This window comes from Chaetodon trifascialis, chromosome 13, assembly GCF_039877785.1.
Source record: "Chaetodon trifascialis isolate fChaTrf1 chromosome 13, fChaTrf1.hap1, whole genome shotgun sequence".
NCBI lineage: Eukaryota > Metazoa > Chordata > Actinopteri > Chaetodontiformes > Chaetodontidae > Chaetodon > Chaetodon trifascialis.
In genome coordinates, this window is record NC_092068.1 from 9,656,944 (window position 1) to 9,673,126 (window position 16,183).

General features: G+C 44.1%; 1 protein-coding gene across 6 annotated transcripts in view; it reads left to right on the forward strand.

Moving 5' to 3' along the window:
- Positions 1-16,183, forward strand: part of sipa1l2 (signal induced proliferation associated 1 like 2) — a 79,755-nt gene that overhangs the window by 7,177 nt on the left and 56,395 nt on the right. The gene's annotated exons all lie outside the window — the stretch shown is intronic.

Below are 16,183 nucleotides of genomic sequence, written 5' to 3' on the forward strand. Positions count from 1 at the left end.
GAGAGGAGCTGAACTGTGCAGGGATGGCAGTCAGCCTGGCCTTTCCTTGTACTTGGGGCTGCTGCAGCAGCGGCATGATGTGTTTAAGGAGCAGCGGCCCAGCCAAGCAGAGCTAATTCGAAGCTAGAGTAGTATATTCCATCTTGCTTGTTTTTTCCCCTCTTTCTTTGCGACATCATTTTGACTAGCCTTCCTTTTATGCTATTTGTAAAGGCTGTTGACGGAGGATAATGATCTAGAGTGACAGCGGCCTGATTTTTTTCTCTGTTCTCTTGCTCTTATAATCGCACGTCTGTCAATATGGAGGAGATCAAGTGAACTGAACTGAAGTGTATTGGAAGCTTCTGTGGATGTTAGGGGGTTAGCCACAGGGGGTGAGACGCTGTGGGCTCCAGAGCTAGAGGGGCAGCACATTTGACACTGAGTGCTAGCCTTTATATGGACTTTCTGCCTTAAAAGAAGAAGGAGCAAAGGAAAAGGAGATTACATAACACAGTCGAGCAAACAGCGTCCCAGACACTATGTTAGGACCCTAACATAGTGTCCCAGACATTGTGTTAGGATCCCAACAAGAGCTCTCTGTACAAGCAGTTCTTACAATGCCTAGCAGCTACACTGTGTTCATTCAGTGCTTACCTTCCACAGGCTATGTTTACTGGAAGCCCTCAGAACCTCTCTGAAATGTAAACAGGACTGCAGGGCCACATACAGTTCAGCACTGAGCTGTGTGGGCCCAAGCCAAAACACAATGAAGACACAACTGCTGGATACACAGCCAGGTGCTGTGTATCTAACCACAGGAGCAGCTGTATAATTACACTGTTCTCATCTGTCTCAAGATAGTCTGCATTTAGGCGGAGCACACAAACACCAAAGGGCAGAGGTCAACGCAAGCTTCCAACTTATTGCTGGCTTTGCTTTGTAACAAATTTACGTTAATATGTTTACTCAGAGTTCCAAGTTCTTTTCTTTCTGGTCTCTGCAGCAGAAATCCTGCTGAGCTAACCAGGAAGCAGTTTCTCATTTGCTCCGCTCTAAGTAAATCAGATTAGAAAGCCAACAATAATCAGGTTAGTTAAGTGCATGTAAACACACAGACTCTCATCGGGTCACACATGAAGATCCTTTCTCTCAGGTGGTGACGTTTGACATTTTCTGGGGGAGTGTAAAGAGTGAAATGAATGGAGGTTAATTGTTTCCTGTCAGTTTGTTTAATTTTCACTGAAAGGCAGTCTGAGTCTGGAGTCCCTCAGGGGCTTCTTGCATTTCCCTCCGCTCAAACAGAGCCTCTTCCCTGGTTAGCCCAAGCTGCTGTTTGTTGACTTCATGGATTGTTGCTGCACCGTTGCTTTGTCACCTCAGTGTTTTTGTTGTTGCCCTGCAGAATCAACAGCATGCCCATGGCTGGGTTTACAATGTGGAATATGATGGCTTTGCAAACACTTTCTCGCCATAGATGCTGAAAAGGACACACAGTGAGCCATGAGCCTTGATAGGATTTTGCCCCAGGGAGTCCCATACTGGAAGACTGCAGTCATTATTGATATAGTATTGAATAGCATTACTGTCTGTGCTTCCTTAGGGACGATAGCAATGGTGAAGATTCAAGAATTTCGTATTTCTGAGGTGCTATTTCAAGGTCAGAGGCACACATTACCCAACAGACTCTGACGAAGTGCTGAAGAACTCTTTGACTCTCTCATTAACGAGACAGGTTGACTAAGATCTTATTTATAGCAACAGCCTGTGGGAGTCGTCCATCTTACCAAACCCAGCTGGATATACAGTAACACTGCGTTTGCAGTCTACCTAAACTAAAGCTTTCCTCTTGATTCCGCTGGGTTGTTGACCCTGAGTGCATGTTGTACAGCTGCCAGTGCCTGGTGCTTTCCCTAAATGCTGCCATCTTGGTGACATTCTTCAGAGCCAGCTGCACTTTAGAGATAAGGAAGCGAAGTATAAGGAAATCTGTGCTTATTTGGTATTCTGTTGTAAAGTCTGGACAGCTCTGTGATTAAGGACAGACACCTTCCTTTTGCTTCATCTCTGCTTGAGTGAGGTGGAAGTACATTTAAAGGGTTTTTAATGTCATTCTGAATTGCATAAATATTGATGTCAGTGGACTTCCATGTGTGTTCACCAGTGAGGCCCCTGAGGAAATGCAGCAGGATGCACTGCAACCATACTCCATATGACTGTTAAAACATTTTACATCCACCCCCCATTCTGTGCACTCTCCCTTACCCCACCCCCATCATAAGAGCACCTCATCAGATCGTTGGCCTTGATCGGTTCTAAAGGTCAAAGGTCACTTGATCACCAGGGCCCTTAATGATGGCTTGGATCAGTGCACTTGGCTCCTGGTGGAAGGAATGAATTCGTCCACACTCATCTCCCTGGACACGTTTCCCCATTTAACATTCAGGAGGGGGGATGGTAGGATGGGGGTGTAAAGAGGTGGGAATAAGACAAGAGAGATGTGGAGCCAAAAAAAGAGCGTTCTTCGTATCGCTTCGTCCCTTAACGCACTTTAATGGTTGATGTACTGTGTGTGTGTGTGTGTGTGTGTGTGTACAGATGATATTTAGCAGGTGATGATGATGGCCAGCTGACAGGAGGATTGGGATGCACGTATGTACTGTATGTGTTGGTGATTTTTTTTCTTTAAGGCAGCTGACTCCTCTCTAAATCAGTGAGATCAAGGATGTGCTGATGAGTGGCAGTCGAGAGGGGAGCAAATTTTGAGCGCAGTATTTTCCCCAGTGCTCTGGAATGTCATTAACATTAATCGTCTCAACATAGAGACAAATGCATACTTTGGGATTGTGAACATGTGGCTGTCTGTACATGTAACCCTGTGTGCATTTGTGTGTGTTTATGTGTAGCTGTGTGCGTGTGTGGGTGGCTCTTAGTGGGAGGTTAGTCTTTGACACCCTTTTAGCTGCCACACCTCCCTTAAACACACCCACCGCATGCCATGCCAGCTGCAGCTGTTGTGCCTCAATGCTAGAGATGTAGAAAATTCCTCTCACTCTGCAATTAGAGCTGCAGATCGCTGAATAGCGCACATTGCAATGTCCTAAAATTGCACTTGGTCCCCTTTCTACTCCAAAGAACACTGAGTAAATAGAAACTGATGAGTGCGAATCATGAATAAACTGGCCTCCGTCTGCCTCCAAGTTGACAGATTGTGTTTTGTGCAAGCTGCTCCTTGTGATGTGCTGTTGCCCCGGTTAAAAAACCGAAGGGTGGAAAAAGGCCTCATTGATGGGGTGGGTTTCTCACGCCTGACTGAGAATGTTCGCTTTCCATCGAGTCAAGTGGTGCATTGTGATTCGACCAAAGAAATGCAAATATATAGAACAGATGTACTATTTCTTTTTTACCCCCCGTTTGTCGGCAGGAGTAATCCCTCACTCTTGTGGAGATTGTGCTGGGTGCACTCTGGGTGCAAGACTAAAGTGTTAACAAGGGAAAAGCCATGTCACCCTGGCACATGTGATGGCGGCCTGCCATTCAGGGCCTTTTCTCAATAAGGCTAGATGCTCAGGATAGATAAATGGAGGCTTTTGTGGCCTGTGCCAGAGGGAGAATCACACAATGAAGGACACACACAGAGCAAGGTCTTTTCCAGAGAAAACAGCTAAAAGCAGCAGTTCCTCCTCCTTTTTCTATTCCACTCCCTCCTTCACTTTCCCCTGTCTCTCACTCTTACTTCCCAAATCTTTTCCTCCTCCGTGAGAACTGAACCTTGCTCTTGTAATGTTTCCATAAACAGGCTGAGGGAATGGAAATAACTCGGACCATTTCCCATTGCCTCCCTCTATCCACTCTCCCCCCACTTGCACTCTTTTTACAGGGCCGTGGATAGTACTTCCCTTAATGATGCATAGTGTTTTACACTGTGCTGAGCACCAGCAGAGTGGGCGTTTAAGGCATCTCGTACACTCTGGACACAGCAGCCTTAATATAGCTGTGCTACTGCTACTTCATCAGGCATTAGCAGGCCCCTCTACTAACAGCACTGCTTTGAACAGGATGGAGGTCAAATTGGTCTTCTGCCTGGGATTCAAAGTACCACTGCACATCCTTCACTATAGCCAGAAGACATATGACTCAGTATTACTAGTTATTGCACTCCTCTTCCTCAACTATAATAACATATCATCTCGTGTTATTCAGGTTTTCTCCCTCCTTTCATTCTTCATCATTTCTCGGTCCATATCTTTTCACTCTATTTGTCATTTCTTTTTTCCTCTCCTCTCCTTTGTAACTTATATTGTTTTCTTAACTGTCACAATGCGGCTGCCTCGGCTTTTACATGTACATTTGCATCTCGGTTGTTGCCTACATCTGCAGGCCATCCTGTCAGGACTGGGCAATCTCTCATGTGGGTAGCTGCCCAGGGAACAGATGTTTTTGATGCCACTTGTGTCTGGGGGGGTGGGCTTTCAAAGTGACTCCATAAAAGAGATGCCAGCTGCATGACAAACCAGGACCGCCGAGTTCTCAGGAATTCTGTCGGAGCCATTTCTCTCTGAGCTCTGAAAACACGGCCTGTGGAGAATAAGAAGAGTTTTCACTTAATCAGACTGTTCCCTTTGGAGATCTTCATTAATTACAGCAGGAAGTAGCTGCACTGGAACATATGCTCCAGATGGCCTTCACTTGGCTTGTTGTTGTTGTTGTTTTGGTATCTAGATCCTGTACAGCGTTCTGAATATAGTCTTTTTCCTAGCCACACCTCCAGTATGTCAACAGGTTGATACATTTATGAATGGTAACTGTTGTTAGAATGCTTGTTTGTTTGTTGTGTTGTTTTCCACTTCTCTTGCCAGCCTTGGTGCAGGCATTTGGCAGTCCTACATGGTCATCTGAAAACACTGGCAGCTCTGCCCATACTGCTGTTAACAATATTGTTTCCAGTGTCAACTTTCCTTTGCTTCCTGACTGCCTGCTCCCTCTGCACACATCCATAGAGCAGCACCCCTGATCTGGCATCCAGTGCACTCTCCCCTGCCAAACTTCCAATGAAAAGCAGCTCTCTGGCCAGTGATTATTATTCACGTGCTAATTTTAGCCCCTGCAATCGTCAGAAACCCTCATTATGTGCCCTGTGGATGAAGCACGTCATCTGTCCTGCACACAAAATGTGCTGAGCCGGAACTATTGGTGTCTGCCAACTTTTGCCAAAGTATAGTTTGTAGGTTGTGGCGGTGATGCTGGTACTCTGCCCCAGGAGTTTCTGACAGATCCTAATCATATGTTCATAGTTAATGAAAGAGCATGTGCAAAGCTGCAAAATAGAAACAAGACTTGGATAAGCACTTAATTGCTGAAGACATCCTCAGTGTGCCAGTGGCAATGCTGTAGTGTTCAAAAATTAATTCTTTGGTTTGCTCTGCAGTGTGATTACAGCAGCAGAAATTAAGTTCACTTCTCTGTGAAAAGAGATAAAGTTGTTTGCACCAGTGACAATGTTTTGAAGCTGTGGTACCCACCCTTTTCAGACTGCCTTGAAGCGATGCAAAATCCACTGTCACCAGTTGCATTTGACTATTTTTTATTTGAGAATACATTTTTTCAGTAATTTCTTTCAAAGAAAACTGCAAAAATGAGAAGCGCAAATGTTTTTCTGCTTTCTTATTCTGTTGAACTATTTCATGACCCCTCAGATTATCTTGCGACCCCTTGTTGGTTCCTCACTCCAAGATCTTGGTTCACCTTTTTCAAGACGAAAATGTTTAATAATGTTGCTTTGTGTTGCTTGAAACTGAGCAACAATATGTCTGTCCCTGTATTCACCAGATCACCACTCATCTATGTACTGCTCTCTGCTCCTCTCCTCTCCCTCCCTCTTTGTTCTGAAGGGAGGTCTGCTGTCACTCAATGCTGTCATACGCAGAAAAAAGTTGCCTAGCAACAACATAGGGGATGCGAAGCCACTGTTTACTCTCCACCCCCTCACCTCATGTGCCCACTACCCCCTTCTCTTTCACTCTTCTCCTGATGGAGTGGCATGGGAGGATAGTGGAGGCAGCTCAGAGTCTTGCTCTCTGATGAATTCAGACAACAGATACAGAATAAACAGAGAGAGAGAAAGAGAGAGAGAGACAGGGGGACAGACAGACAGACAGACAGACAGACAGACAGACAGACAGACAGACAGACAGACAGACAGACAGACAGAGAGAGAGACAGGGGGACAGGGAGGGGGTGAATGGGAGAGAAGTGACACTTGGAGTGTCTGCCTGTTGCCTGCCAGCTGCTTTCCTTCTCTTCCTCTCTGCAGGAGGAACAGACCATTTCCCTAAACAACTTCTCTCCCTCTCTGCATAACTAAGGAGAAACTTGTCTTACCACAGCATGCCATTATCAGCAGGACTAAAAATACTGGACAGCAAATGCATCACATGCCTGGCTATCGTCACGCCCTCATGAAAGAGGGCTCAATCTAAGCGGATACAGGTGCCTTTCATTCTTGGTGGATTGTTAAATGTCCCCTGGTGGAAGTAATCAAGCAAAAGCCCTTGTTCCTTACCACATTATGCTCCTTTGTTTAGTACTGTAATTATGAAGAAAGCCTCAGTGGCTTTCACACTGCCATGCTGAGTCTGGTTGTCTTTTCAGGTTGACTGTAGAATGACAGGAGAAGCCTATTCTGTTCGGAAAGAATAGGCTTCACAGCAGAGATCATCTGAGAGCGTGTGATTTAACACCATGCTATCTAAGATAATGGTGAGTGTATGTGTATTGTGGTTAGGGGGTGAGGAATAAAATTTTTCACAGTTTTTGACATTTTGTCCACATTTATGTAGAAAGCTCTGCCTAATGCTAATGCTTAAAGGAACAGTTGGACATTTGTGGAAATATGCCTGTTCACTTACTTACAGGGAGATGAGAAGAATGAAACCTCCTTCAGGTCTGTACAATTAATACAAAGCTACAGCCAGTATCCAGTTAGCTTAGCTTAGCAGAAAAACTGCAAACAGCTAGTCTGACGCTGTTAAAGACACTAAGCCTCATTAATTTAGGTGTTATATCTCAGTATCACATCTCTTGTTACAGGGCAGTTATATGCTGCACTATTTTAAAGAAATACTCTGCATTAATCTCATCTAACTTTAAGCAAACAAGCATATTGTCCAAAATATGGTTCTTTAAGCATGTAAAACCATATCCAACTCAAGTATAAAGCTAAAACCTTTCTCTAAACCAAAGTAGTTTATATATATATATATATATATATATATATGGTGGAGAAATGAACACTTTGAATGAACAGAAACTTTGTCCCTGGCTTAATATTGCCATTTTCTGTGGAACTTCCCATGTGAGTAAAACAAATCACAACTGAAGTGTGACAAGAAAAACAATCCTCTGCCACTAAAAGTATATTTCATTTCATTTTATTATTATGCAGGAGATGATTAAAAGAAACTCTTTTTTCATATTGAGTTAGATTATGGAGTCCCCAGAAGTCCGTATATTTCTTTAAATAAGTCAAAACTCTCAACAGCATTTGAAGAATGAGCTGTGAAAGATGTTTTTTTAGTGTTTGTGAATGTAGGTCGTTCTGCATGTGTATCCGTTTGTGTAATGACTACCCTTGGTATGTAAATTACCCATCAGACCCGGTCGTCCATGTGCAAACGAGCAGCGCTTGTGGGATTGTGTGTTTCTCCACAGGCCCTGCTGCACATGTGTGTAGGCTGATGAATAGTTTGTCTGTTTGCTGGGATGCAGTGACAAGAACTCCTAAGTGTTACCTCCTGGTGCTTCCCACTCTTCAAATAAAACTCTTTCCTTCCCCTCAACTCAAATCAAAGCTGCAAACCTGCCTGCAGAGGCTAGATCAAAGCGGATTGTGGCACACAGACCTGTACTTGCTGCCAGTCATTCAGCTTGATTAGAGTCTGTCATTTCCTGCTGTTAACATGCTCGTACCTCCAACCAGAAACAGACAGAGCACCAGGAAGTGGTTAGAATGACACTGTTTAGTGTTTTTCCAATTAAGCTCCCTGAAACTCAATTATGTTGCAGAGATATATCATCAAAACTCAATTACCATACAAAGTTGTTCTTTATTTAGCCTTTATGTGTCCAAGGAAGGTTGACTTCCTCAGAAATAACGTCTTTTTCATGCAGCTCCTCAACTGTTGTCTCATTGGTTGTTTAGAAAGGTTTTATTGGTCTCCACACCCACATTTAACCTGCTGGTTCACAGAATTCAACCACAAACCCCTACAGTCACAAGTCTGCTTCACTATCTCTGTGTTGGGGCCAAAGCACACCAAGCTGACCTCAAGGAAGTGGCATCAACAAACGGCAACAAATAACAGCTGACACTGCCTAACAGCCCAGACGTCTTCCATTAAAAGCTGAATTTGAACACCACAAAGACAACAGCTGACAATCAGCTGACCTCCATTTGCACATGAGGAAATTGTTACTCAGAAGTATGTATATGTAATCCAAAAAAATGTACACAGCCTTAACCTCACTAAATGTTTGAAAAATTAATTGAGAATATATTTTCCAAATAGTTGATGTGCCAGTGTCAGGCATGAGCTGTCCAAGTTGTTGATTTCACCAGTTTCCTTCAGATTCTTGTGTGTGTGGGTTTTTTTTTTTTTTTTTGGCTTTTGCCTCTTCTTCTGCGAGCGAAAGACCACGCACAATGCCAACACAGCGAAGCAAAGCAAACCTTTACACTGCCAGTCACAACTTTTGAATAGACCTCTTACTTGTTATTTGCTGCCATGCAGGCGCAGATCGTACATGAATGCTAGTGGTCAGCCTGCTGTCAGCTGTAGCCTTTGAAGCATTCCCTCACATCTACTGATAAAAGCTGCACTTAAACACACTGCAGTCAGTCTTTGTTGGTGCTAGCTCTTTGGCTTGGTGTGTGCAGGCCTTTAAACCCACAGCTGTTTGCAGTGAAGCACTGGAGAGTAGCACCCTGCAGAGATGAGGACCTTTTTCATGCATTTTTCTTCCCTGCTCTTAGGACCATCGCAGCCTCTCTCCTCCCTAGCTCCCTCCTATCTGCTGCTCTGGCCTCTACTGAAGGTAAAAATATGCAGGCTCAGCATATGGCATGTGGCTAGAGGGATTATCAGTTTTGAAAGAAGGGCAGTTCCCCTCTCTGGTCGTGTCTTTCTTCGCTTATCTCAGAGGGCTGAAGGTGGTCATTGTTGCTGGCTCTGTTTGTCAGACAGACCTTTGTACCAGGCTGTAGTTCATAGGACAGGGAACGGATAAGTGGATTCCTCCATCTCCCGCTGCTCCAAATGTCAGAAATCGCAAGAAACTTGGAAGGTCACAGGCTTGACCTGGGCATCTTTTCCTGGGAACAATAGCTTTCCCCCTCTTTTTCCTTGTCCTTCCTGTCAGCCAGAAAACTTCTGAATGTCACGGTCTACCCCCTCCCCCCAACCACCAACACCCAGCAGTCTTTTCCCCCCACCCAGCACAGCCACCTACTTCCCTTACATATGCTAATGTTGCAGTCTTATTCATTCTGTTGGTGGCTTTGTCACAGGGGGAGGGAGAGGGCCGCGTGCATTAGGGGGCAGCTGTATGCATTTTGTTAAACTGACTCCCCGATGGCTGCCAGACTTGTCCTTATTCTACTCTCTCTTCTTCTTTTTCTTCAATCTTTCTCCATTTCCTCCCCAAACTAGTTATTGGATAAAGGAGCAGAAAGAAGAGTTGTTTATAGTAGAGGCTTTCTGCTGTGAAGTGCGGCGGCTTCCTTTCAACAAGTGGCTGATGGATTTAATGCACTTGGATAGCATTTCCACACATTGAGCTCATTAACACAGTGGCTCACAGGGCTTTGTGTCCTGTGCCTTTAGGATTTATGGCTCTGATGAAAAAGGACCCTCTTAATCAGGTAAGCATGGCAACTGTTGATCTCTAATGCTGGTTGTCATGTAATGTCCATGTGTAATGAAAAATGGAACAGCTAAATAATGCATATTGACCTCATATTGGTGCATTTCTGTGCAGAATAAGCATTCTATAAAGCAAGCAAAGTCTTAGACAATGGTATGCTTGAGTTGTCTAGCCTGTGGTGTGTACGAAGAGGAATTTGTGAGTGTGTGTCTCTGGCAGACACAGCACAGAAAGTTTTTGCAAGGTGAATAAATGAGTGATTCATCTGTGTATCTGTGCTTACTCCTGCTCTCCCTGCAGTTATGTTCCCCTCACATCCTCTAGTTGATTAAACCTTATTCGGTGTTAGCTGTGGGGCTTCCAGCTGCTGCCTGGGAGTCCAAATGGCCTCTCTTACCCCAGATTTCAGTCAGCAACACCAGGCCAAGTGTGAAAAACAAACTTTGAAAAGAAAATCAGTACGCTGAAGTGAATAAGAGGAGGCACAGATGCTTCATGGCCCTGACACACTCTGAGGTCATTCTGCCAGTCAGCATGTATAAATACTGCTCCCTGAAAGATGTGTGTGAGTGTGTGTCTCTGCGTCAGTGTGTAGGTTCTCAGTCTTTACGGTGTCACACAGCTTACCTACCTCCCTCCTCTGCTGCACTGTTCCTCAGTGATAATGTGACAATATGGACTCTGACTGACCTCAGCAGAGGAGCAGAAGCATGGATGTTCTCAGAGCTTTCGATCTGGCCTCCTCACAACTCTTTTAACAGCTTTCCTTTTTGCAAGATCAGAGCGCCCTTCTCACCATTTCTCTCCACCTCTTTTCTTTCTCTCCTTTTCCCGGGAGAATGCGCTCCGCTGACAGGCTGTCATTGGTATGGAGGTAGAGGGGCAAGCAGCGGGCTGCTGGGAAGCAGCAGAGGGGGTATGTGTGCTGATGGAAATAGGTGGTGGTTTATTCTGGAGGCCCGCTGGGCCACATCAACCCTGCATGTCTCTTTCTGTCTCACCATAGCAGTGAAGGCTGGTGTGGCAAGGCCAAGTTCGGAGGACAGATGGTCCCTTTTGGAGAAGGGCCACAGCACAGTGCTCTCTGTTCGTGGGGCTCCACTGGAGCAGCCAAGAACAAACACGGTCTCCTTCTGTTGGGAACATACAGGAGCTCTAGTCCGCGAGACCTCAGTAGGCCCTGGGATCGACATCTAAAACTATGCATGTGTACCTTGGGTGTGATATTAATGCGAGTTGTTACATAATATCAGTTGACATACAACTAAGTGCTTCGTGATAGCACTGCTAGTCACATTTCCAATAACACGGTACTCCACTAGTCAGTACTCATTAATTTTGAATAAGAACAGGGACTCTCTTCGTTATACTTAGCCAGATTTACAACATTGCTTAAATCTTTTAACTTAGTGCACTGTGGGTCTCTGTTTACCACAGTGGTTGTTCTCTATTCTGTGTATATAAACAGGGAAAATCTGTTGTCCCGTCTATTTTAATTCTCAGATCACCCTGAAACAACTAAAGGACAATGGCAGTGTGCTGCCTGGCAGGCGCTGGGCAGATAGCCAGCTGGCGGGGCATCAGGGTGGGAGACTCCCATTTTCAGTGGAGCCAGGAGGAGGCCTGCCTCTCTCCTGCACTACTTACAGCCAGCACTACCACTATTGTGCTGATTTACAGTATATGATACTCCAATTCTTTTCTTTTCATAATGTGACTTTGCCACATAGCTCGGCACTACACCTTGTCAGTGTGATTATTTGAAGCTACCATCAGTGCTGTAACTGTTGTTAAGCTCCCAGCTGATGGATTGCCGTTAGTAATTATGTTAATCTTGGCATGTAAAGGTCGTCATTCCAGAGCTGCAACAGTAATTTAATTTTATCGATGGCCGTCATCTCAATGCATTATCTGCCATTGGAATTTAGAAACAATGTATCTGAAGCACAAGGTGCATTTTATGTCTGCGGTAGAGATACTGTAACAGTGACAAATGAATTGATGAATGAGCTCAGTTGCAACCATGTGATAAGAGTCAGGTCTTTTAAAGCACTTAAAGAACATCTTTTGTGGATATTTAGTGATCATATAGCATGTCAAAACACTCCTCATGAAGAAGCATAAATGTTGTGTTTGAAGCCTTTGCATGCAGAGCTTCAAAACATGCTGTGGTGCTTCACAATGCAATCAATTACTTTGAAAGACCCAACTGATGTTTGCAGAGAAATAGAGATGAAAGGTATGTACACATAATAAGATTTACTTTGACTAGTTCCCTGGCTTCCATACACAATCATGGTGTTTCAAACCACTCTTCTGGCAGACCCCTTTTCTTTGTCTGTAATGCAGCATATGGTAGATATTATGGGATTTGAATGTGTGCAGGAAATGAAACGAGTTTACCATTTGCAGTTTCTGTTGGGTAAATACTTACTGTTCCCTGAACCAAGTAAAGTGGAGTCAGATCTCGAGTGACCCCTGTGCTTTAGACATTCCACATGGAGCTACTGCGAGCACAGACTCTGGGATACACTGCTGTAGGAAAACAGCCTCATGTCTATGTAAGCTACCTCCATGATAAGACAATGGCTAGAAGTAACCAGCAGTCCAAACCACAAAGTCCTCGGCAAAGCAAACGGCTATCTTTTGTTATATTTTACACGTGAGAGCACCACTGTTGACCGATGAGGTGTGGCGAGATTACTGTTGGAGGGCAGTGACCTCGGGTGAGCTCTGTGACCACAGGAGCAGATATCAGACAGTGAACCTCAGCACACGGTTACAATATGCATCTGTGGCCTCTTTTCTTCCAGCTGTTGTCCACCTTATATCTGTGGAAAGCTATTCAGTTTTCCAAGGCTGCTATGGAAGTACTGAAGTTTTATTCTGGTATGAAGCAACTTCCTTTCTGCAGAGATTCCCGTCTAGTCTTCTCAGTCTAGAAGTGAAACAGCTGAAAGGATTTTTACTCGAGTTTTATATAGATCAAAATGCAGACAGAGTATAAAAGAGTCTCTTTTGAAGCGGCTCTAATGCCAGAGGTTAGACTGTTGTGCTTGTTTGATAGAGGCTGTGTTCTCCAAAAGGCTGTGCACCTGGAGCCCTGACTGGGCATTAGTGAATGTGGGCATTTCCCACAGTGCATAGTGAGGCCTGGCGCCTGGGGAATGATGAGACGGCGAGGGTATATGTTTACTCTTTGCTGTCTGACCTCCTTTTTTATCTCTTCTGCTGATTGTTCTTCTGCTGTTAGGTCAATTCGGGTCCGTGTGCTTTGAGATGTAAACAAAAGGCCTCTAATCGTCTCTCCTGCAGAAACTGCCTCCGTTCGGCCCCTCTCCCTTAACGCAAGCACACACTCAAATGTACACACACCCCTCTCCTTTGTAGTTCTTTCTGTATTTTCTTGGGCTGCTGTCATGCCCATTGTAATTTTGACACTCTTATGCTTTCGCTCAAAGATTTAAGCTCAAAAGGGACAGAATGCACATATGCAGACAGTTAAAGAGATATTAGGTTACAAATGAGTAGTTCAACCCTGATTCTAAAAAAGGACACTGTAATATGTGAATAGAAACAATAATGACTGAGCCTTTTGAGGATGCCTCTTTCATACAGAATCAGGATACTCTCACCTGTTACCAATGAACCTGTTTACCTGTGGAATGTTTCAAACAGGTGTTTTTGGAGCATTCCACTACTTTCCCAGTCCCTGTTCTGTTTTCAATTGAGTATATGTCAAAAAGGATGAACAGATGATCACATTCTGTTGCAACCTTTTTGGAATCAGGGTTGTAAAACCTGGAGGGACTGCGCTGACTGGACATTAAAAAACAGAAATATCATGTTCTCTCAAACAATAAGGCAGGTTTGCAACAAATAAAAAGCCCTCATTGGGCTGTAATGCAGTGTGTGTAGTCCTGCAATTATAACTTTCATGCTTAAAGCGCCTCTAAATTGTTAATGATGTCGTGTGATCAGTTCCACATTTTGGGTATCAGCTTTGGGGCACATGGTCCTTGTTAATCTGCTGTTTATATTATTTCCAAACTGGGTAAATGGAGCAAATTTGACAACCAGGATGAATAATTTCAAGGCAACTTTGAAAGGAATCCATCCTATGAATATGTTCCATGAGCACACAAAGATCTGCTAAAACTGTACTGAATACCGAAATATTATACCAAAACTAGTAGAAAGCAGCTGGTCCTTGGCTGTGCTTCTCACCTTTCATGTTGCTTTACTGGCACTGTGCTGTAGTTTAGTATAACAGAAATGTTTGAAAGACACTCCTAATGCACTTAATGAAGTAAATCACATTAGGTTTATTTACTTGGAGTGTTTATTACTTTTGTTGAAATAGGTCACTCTTTTTTGGCACATCATAAAAGTGGCTGGCACACATTCGCCCCCTCATTTGCACCCCTCCTCGAGTAGAAAAGAATAAGCTCTCTGTTCTGTCTCCTTCTTTGGTTTAGGGAACAAACACATTGCTTTTAGTTGTTGCAAAGCAGCACCAGGACCGCTTCTAAATCATCTTGTCCCTCTTGTAACATAAGCTGTAACTTTAAGCTGCAGCTGGAGCTTGTGCATCTGTTCATTTCAACTTTCACCATCAGGATTTCTGGCTTTGTGACTTCTCTGCAAATTCCACAATTTTACATAGAGGGACAAACCTCCAGTCACACCCAGAGCTGTATTCAGCAGCCTTTGAGGGCAAGCCAAAGCTGATTTCAAATCGAGTACACTGGAGCTCATAATAGAAATCTCTGAAGGAGAGGGTGCGATGCAGGGGGAGCATTGGGCAAATGGTTACTGACAGTCCCTGTATCCTCTATAATGGAAGATGCTGTCAAATTGCCACCCATCACTAGCGAGGTATTATTTTTAATTCTGGAGCTTATTACTTACGCAACCTCACTTAACCTAAATAATTCTTAGCATCTGTGGTTGTTAAATTCCCATCCGTGTGAATATCTTTTAAGGATAACTAAGCTGGATATGGTGTGCTGTTCGTTTCTACACATCAGGCTCGATAAGGCGGCTGGCTGGAACTCATTTCATTGGTTTCCTTACCTCCCACTGAGGGTGTGACCCTCCATTCACACTGACCATTAAAATCTCAGCATTACTCCCTGCAGGCAATATTGGCACATCGGGGTGTTCAGTTGGTGGTCTGAACACAATAAGAGAAGGTGGAGTTAGATGATTGGGTTCTTAGGCTATAGTGAGTTATTGCTGTGTACAGGAAGGGGTGGTTTAGGCCATTAATGGCAGGGCTTTAGCATCAGTGCTAATTTGAGTGTCAGCTGGTGTGAGATTCCTCCCTGTTGTGAGGTTGAATTGTGGGAGCAGCAGATGAAAGAGAAAGAAGTTGAATGATGCATTTGGTTTTCTTTGGTCACATGCACACACACAGTCTCTCACACAGTGTCCTCTCTGGTTATGGAGGCACTTGGGGAAGATGGTATGCCTGCTTTCCCAGGACCCAGTAATGAACTCTCAAGGACACCATCGCCCAATTAATTGGGTCTGTGGTTTAATTCTACAGATCTCTTTGAGCAAGATTTGGCAAAACTCCCATTCTTTTCTTGTCTTCCAGCTTCAGCACTTTCATTTCTCTTCTTAACCCTGCATTCTCCTGTACTTTACCCAGTCAAGGTAAAGAATCACTCCAGTGAAGCAGAAACAGAAATGTTTTTATCAAATTGGAGATGCCTGTGTCTGGTTGCAGTCATACACCCCTCCTCTGACTGCAAGTGTGATGAATTTAATATCTATCCTGCCCAAAACCAAAGCGTACAGCCCTCCCATTCCCACCGCAAGGTTGGAACAGCTGCTCACAATAGAGGATTGAAAACAGAGCTCCCACGTTGTTTTAAATCAACTCCTCAGAGGGCGAAACACTAACACAGTGTGCAGCGCAAATTTGATTGTATTTGAGTGTGATGTGACATGGAATGTGATTCATTGTTTTTATTGTGAGTTTATTGAGGAATCAAATGGCGGGCAGTGAAGCATAAGCAAATGTGCCTTCAGGTCTGTTTGCTTTCCGCTTGGATTTTTTCCTTCCTCTGTGCTAATGATGAACACAGTGTGACACATCCAAATGTCTGACTGGCTGAAGCCTGTCAACATAAAACAGTAGAAGGCAGGTGACAAGCAACTAAAATAAATAGGGTTGTGAATGCATAGAGCAGGACTTGCAAATTTGCTTCACATAGTAATGCTGCCTGACTCACTATATGATGAAGTCCATGAGCTGGAAAATTGCTGTAATCAT